General features: G+C 35.7%; 1 long non-coding RNA gene across 1 annotated transcript; it reads left to right on the forward strand.

Annotated features, from left to right (window-relative positions):
* The first annotated feature begins 1,517 nt into the window (after positions 1–1,517).
* Positions 1,518–4,893, forward strand: LOC140694862 (uncharacterized). The gene is made up of 4 exons (XR_012070507.1): positions 1,518–1,643; positions 2,897–2,955; positions 3,677–3,871; positions 4,618–4,893. It is a non-coding gene; the product is annotated as an uncharacterized lncRNA (long non-coding RNA).
* The last annotated feature ends 728 nt before the right edge of the window (positions 4,894–5,621 follow it).

Genomic DNA, 5,621 nt, shown 5'->3' on the forward strand with positions numbered 1-5,621 from the left:
TTGCCCTTTTTTGATTTTTCCATGGTTCCTCTTTCCTAACATGCCACCTCCTCTGCAGCTCTGTTGTGTGAATTGTCATCTCCACCCCCATCCCAGCTAGACTCCAACCAAGCTCCGTGAGGACAGGAATTTTGTTTTGTTTATTGATCTATTCCAAGTGCCTAGACTAGTCCTGGGTACATAGTAGGCAGTCAAAAATTATTTGCTGAATAAATTTAAAGACTATTTTAAAAATGAATCATCCTTTCAGGAACGGGTGAGGATCGGAAGCTGCATGAAGGAAAATGGTGCAGTAAATATTGATATTTGCCTGTTGTTCTTTGTGTGATATATATATGTGTTTTAGTCTTAATTTGGTATCCCAGTTTCTTAATTTAATAGCTGTATTAAGGTGTAATTTACAGGCCATAAAATTCACACATTATAATTGTACAAGTCAGCCATTTTATCTATTTCTAGATTTGTGCAACTTTGTCCTCATAAAGTCCCCTTGTGTCCGTCCATATGCAGTTTGCCCTCCCCTCAGTGGCACCCTGATTTTATTTCTTTTTTTTTTTTGGCAATCACATCTCAAACGGATAATTTACACAGCAGTACTAATATAGCTTTGCACTTTTTGAAATGACACACTTAAATATGAAATTAGCGGTCATTGCTGAATGTAGGTAGCAGTATCCGACATTGGTGAAAAGAATGGACTTGAGTGTCAGACTGGCTGCAGTCTTACCCAGCTCCACCATTTACCAAGTTACCCAAATTATTTTCTGCCTCAAGCTCTTTATCTGTTATATGGGGGTAATAATAGCAGCTTACAGAGTTGTTGTGAGGATTAAGCAAACAGGGAAAAAAAATTTAGTATAGTGGCCTGCTTATGTTATTACCTAAGAAATGGGCTTATGTTATTACCTAAGAAATAGCCTTGCAGGTAGAGGGCAAAATTCAAATCAGTTTCTAAAGTATATGTAAAATATAATCCAGTTCCTGCCTGGTTTGTAAACACGTATGCCTACTGAAGAATTTAAAAGCAGGCTAATTTCCAACAGAAAAGATCATTTCTCAGCATTTCTTTCAAAGATAGCTGCAAAATCACTTTTACTAAATGTTCCATGCCCAACTCTTACAGAAATTTGACACCACGGACGTAATTATCTACATTTTTGTTAAAATGATTCTGACCATCAGGAAGTGTTCTCAATTATATTTTAGCCTTTATTTTGAGAAATACTGTGAGACTTCTTCTAAATTAATGGGTGGGGGCATTCATTGTAGCTCTTGTAGCCTGATAAGCCTGCACTAAATTATCTTTTTTTAACTTTTAATTAAAGTAATAAATTAATTTTTTGCTGGGGGGTGGTAATTAGGTTTTTATTTATTTATTTTATTTTTAGAAGAAGTACTGGGAATTGAACCCAGGCCCTTGGGCATGCTAAGAACATGATCGTCCACTTGAGCTATACCCTCCCCCCTAAATTATCTTAAATAAGGTCTTTTTCTCTGTTTTGTTAATTTATGTACAGATGCGCAAAGCAGGGTCATCAGAAGCCTCTCAATCACGAAGATGATAATAGTGAAAAACATTGCGCAGTGACAGTGAATCCTTGGCATATGAAGAAAGATTGTAAAGTCCTGAATGAATTAAGAAGGTATTGTTACATTAACATACGTGTAAGCATGGCTCTCTTACCTTTATTTTTCACTTTATAATGAAGATAATCCCCAACCGTCACGGTTGCTTTGTTTGATAGAGGCCATATCTAAACCCTTTTCTGCAAGTTTTTTAAATAAGAAAGAGCAGCTAATTTATCAGAAGTGTGAATGGTGTAATCTGGTCTGTCTAGTATGGTAGCCACGAGCCACATGTGGCTATTGTGAATTGAGATGTTCTATAAGTGGAAAATACATAATAGATTTTCAATACTTCGTACAACAAAAATAATGTAAAATATTATTAATAAGTTTTAAAAGTGTCAATCACACTTTTGAAATGATAGTGTATTGGATATTTTGGGATAAATGTAATTATTACTGGAATTAATTTCACTTATTGCTTTTTATTTTCTAAATGGAATTACTGGAAAATTGTGACTTGCACTATGTTTCTATTGAGAGTGCTGGCTTCTAACTTATTGCAAATAATATGAAAAGAAAACTTTGATTAAAAATTTTGTAATTGAGTCGTTGATTTACATCATATTAGTTTCAGGTGTACAAAATAGAGGCTCAACATTTTCATAGATTATATTCCATTTAAAGTCACCATAAAATAATGGCTATATTTCCCTGTGCTGTATGATACAGCCCTGTAACCTATCCATTTTATACGTAGTACTTTTTACCTCTCAATCCCCTAACCCCTTCCTGCCTCCCCTCTTCTCCTTCTCCCCATTGGTAACCACAAGTCTGTTCTGTGTACCTGTGAGTCTATTTCTGTTTTATTATAGTCATTAATTTGTTTTATTTTTTAGATATACATATAAGTTAATACATAGAATATTTGTTTATCTTTCTCTGACTTATTTCACTTAGCATAATACCCTGTAGGTCCATCCATGTTATTGAAAATGGCATTATTTTATTTTTTAATGGCTGAACAGTATTCCATTTGTGTGTGTGTTCATGGTATGTATATATGTGTGTGTATATATATGTATACATGTATATATACATATATATATATATATAATATACCACAACTTCTTTATCCAGTCATCTGTCAGTGAACATTTGGGTTGTTTCAGTGTCTTGGCTATTTTAAATAGTGCTGCTGTGAACATTGGGGTGCATGTGTCTTTTTGAATTAAATTTTTCTCCAAACATATACCCATGAATGGGATTGCTGGATCACACGGAAGTCTATTTTCATTTTTTTATGGAACCTCTCTTCTGTCCTCCATAGAGGCTGCACCAATTTACATTCCCACCAATCGAGTAGGAGGGTTCCTTTTTCCTTAAAAGGTAAAAAATTCTCTACATTTACCTACCTTCCTTTCAGTTTAGGACACAGTTTGGCAAAAACCAGATAGAATTTAATAGGAGTAAATACAGTATTTATTTTGAATGTCCATGCATTATGGATAGATATGTTATTGATGAGTTGGTTCCCTATTTTTGTAGGTGCAGATGTTTTTATAGCTTCACAGACATTTCAGTCTTGCAGAGAGGAAAATTTCTTTTTATTTTGCTGAACTTGTCCGGGTGTCTTTATCGGACTTGGTCCAGGCCTGCAGAGGTGAATACACATCCAAACCTGAACCATTTGAATGTCTGCAAGATATTAAGAGTCTAGAATATCAGATCTGGACTGTAACTCTGGTAAATGACATCAGTGACTGGACTCAAGAAAACTCCATTTGAGGACAAAACCTTTCATAAGCCAAAAAGGCTTTGAAATTGTGGCAAAGCCAGAGACTTTTGTGCACCACTTATGGCCACAAACCCATGAGGACAACCACAGGCCTTCTGGAGTGCCAAGGAAATTCCATGTGAGGAGTCCAGCACTCACAGGAATCCAACAAGTCCCTGTCTGCCAGAACACTTTCATTGCTACTGTGCTGTTTTGAGTAAATGTCTTTTCATCAGGTTCAAATTGGTTTGTTGTTATTTTTTTGCATAAAAAAACAACTTCTTGTTCCCTGGTGAAAGTAAAAGCCTAACATTTTCTGATTTCTTTTGACAGAGAAAACATGAGCCTGTGGATCTAACCTCATCTGTGATGGTCTGCAGCTGGGAGCAACCAGATCAGTGTCAGTCCCCTTGCAGCCATTGGCTGGGAGCCTGCATGTTCCTTGGAATGGTATTTGAAACATGTCACACTAGCCGTGCCTTCGCTGTGGGCTGGGAGGCGAGTCACTCAGAATCTGCATTATGGAATGTATGTTTCAGATCTACAGTTAGGAGATCTTTTTTAATAGCCAGAGAATATAGTCATAAATATATCTATTAATGTATTTATGCAAGAACATTTTTAAAGATTTTTTTATTATAAAAAGTTTCCCCCCAAAATTGAAAATGAAAGAACAATGGAATTAAAAATCATCTGTACCTTAATTATACATAAAGAATCATAAAATCCTTCTAAACTTTTTTTGTTCAAATGAAGATATTTTTCCCTTCCAAAAAGGAAAATTATCATTTCACATTTTTTTACTTTCTCCTTTTATTATATATTCCATATCAATAAATATAAATCTTTTAAATCCCTTTTAATGGCTGTTTAACACTATATTGAACAGATATGTAAATAGTCCTAGGTTTCAGAAATTTAAAAAATTGTCATTACAATACCACTGCAAAGAATATTTTGGTGTTTCTATTTTTAGTTACTAATTTGGACTAAAAATTAACAAGTTTGCTTTTCTTCATCTAAAACATTGGTTATTTTATGAAGGAACTGTAAGGATTTTAAATAACTTTTCAGTAATTTCAACAAAGAAATTATCTTTAAGGCAAAAATGTATGATGGATTGCAAATCTATTTTTATTATATCTTCACTTTTACCAGTGTGACATATGTGTGTGTTTACACAAGTGCTTTAACTACCAGCAACGTAAGAAAAATCTGTGTACTAAAAATGTGAAAATACTTTCCCGGTTTGTGTTTTCATTCTCCCAATGTAGGTTTTGGATGACAAGCTTGTATTTGCAAAAGTACACCCCCTGTGGGAGGTGTTCTGTACATACGCTGAGATACTGCACATAATATTGCCTCTGAAGCCCAATGATCTGAAAACCCGGTCCTCAGCCTTTGATAACTTGAGATGTTTTATGAAAGTCCTCCAAGTGGATGAAAGTATCAACAACCGGAACAAGAGCTTTTCTTTGCCCTATTTGAGAAGAGCTCCGTGAATGACTTTTATATTCAGCATAGAGATACATTCTCCAATCCAACCACCAGAAACCGCATTGTAAGTCTAAACCGAGTTTAGCTGCTGTCTTGGGGGTGATTTAGAACCTGCTGTTGAATTATCAGTGATTTGGTTTGGTTGGTTTGATTTGGTTTTTAAAAGCTGCCCATAAAAAGGAAAAAAGAGAAAGAAAAGAAATATGCCTACAGATTCCTGTTAGGATAGTAAACAGTGGCTGGTTAGTTACCTTGTATAAACCACAAGCTCTCTTAGAACATTTTTAGGTTTACTTCATCCTTTCTCAGATCAAGTATCAAGTAAGGGACAGTGTTAAAAAAAATTCAGGATTAACAGGTTTGTGAGCTCCAGGATTTGCAAGGCAGCTTTCCCTCCCCATGGTGTAAGTCAAATGGCAGAATTGAAATAAAGCACCTCATGTATCCTCCGGTGTTAACAGGAAAAGGCTAATCTTCTTGACCTTGTTTCTTCCTGGGTAAAATGAAGATAATATATCAGGAGGCGACAAGCTCATTTAAGGCAGGAAGCATGTTGTTTTGTTCACTGCTGAATCTCAGGCACTGGGAAGGCTGAGTTTAACGAGCGAATGAATGAACGAACTGTACTTCCCCCACAGTTACCATGTGGGACAGTGAGGATTAGAAGCTAAGAGCATAGACTCTAGAGGGGAGGGCACAGCTCAAGTGATGGGGCGCATGCTTAGCAAGCATAAGGTCCTGGGTTCAGCCCCCATCACGTCCTCTAAAATAGACATATAAC

This window comes from Vicugna pacos, unplaced genomic scaffold (assembly GCF_048564905.1).
Source record: "Vicugna pacos unplaced genomic scaffold, VicPac4 scaffold_106, whole genome shotgun sequence".
NCBI classification, from domain to species: domain Eukaryota; kingdom Metazoa; phylum Chordata; class Mammalia; order Artiodactyla; family Camelidae; genus Vicugna; species Vicugna pacos.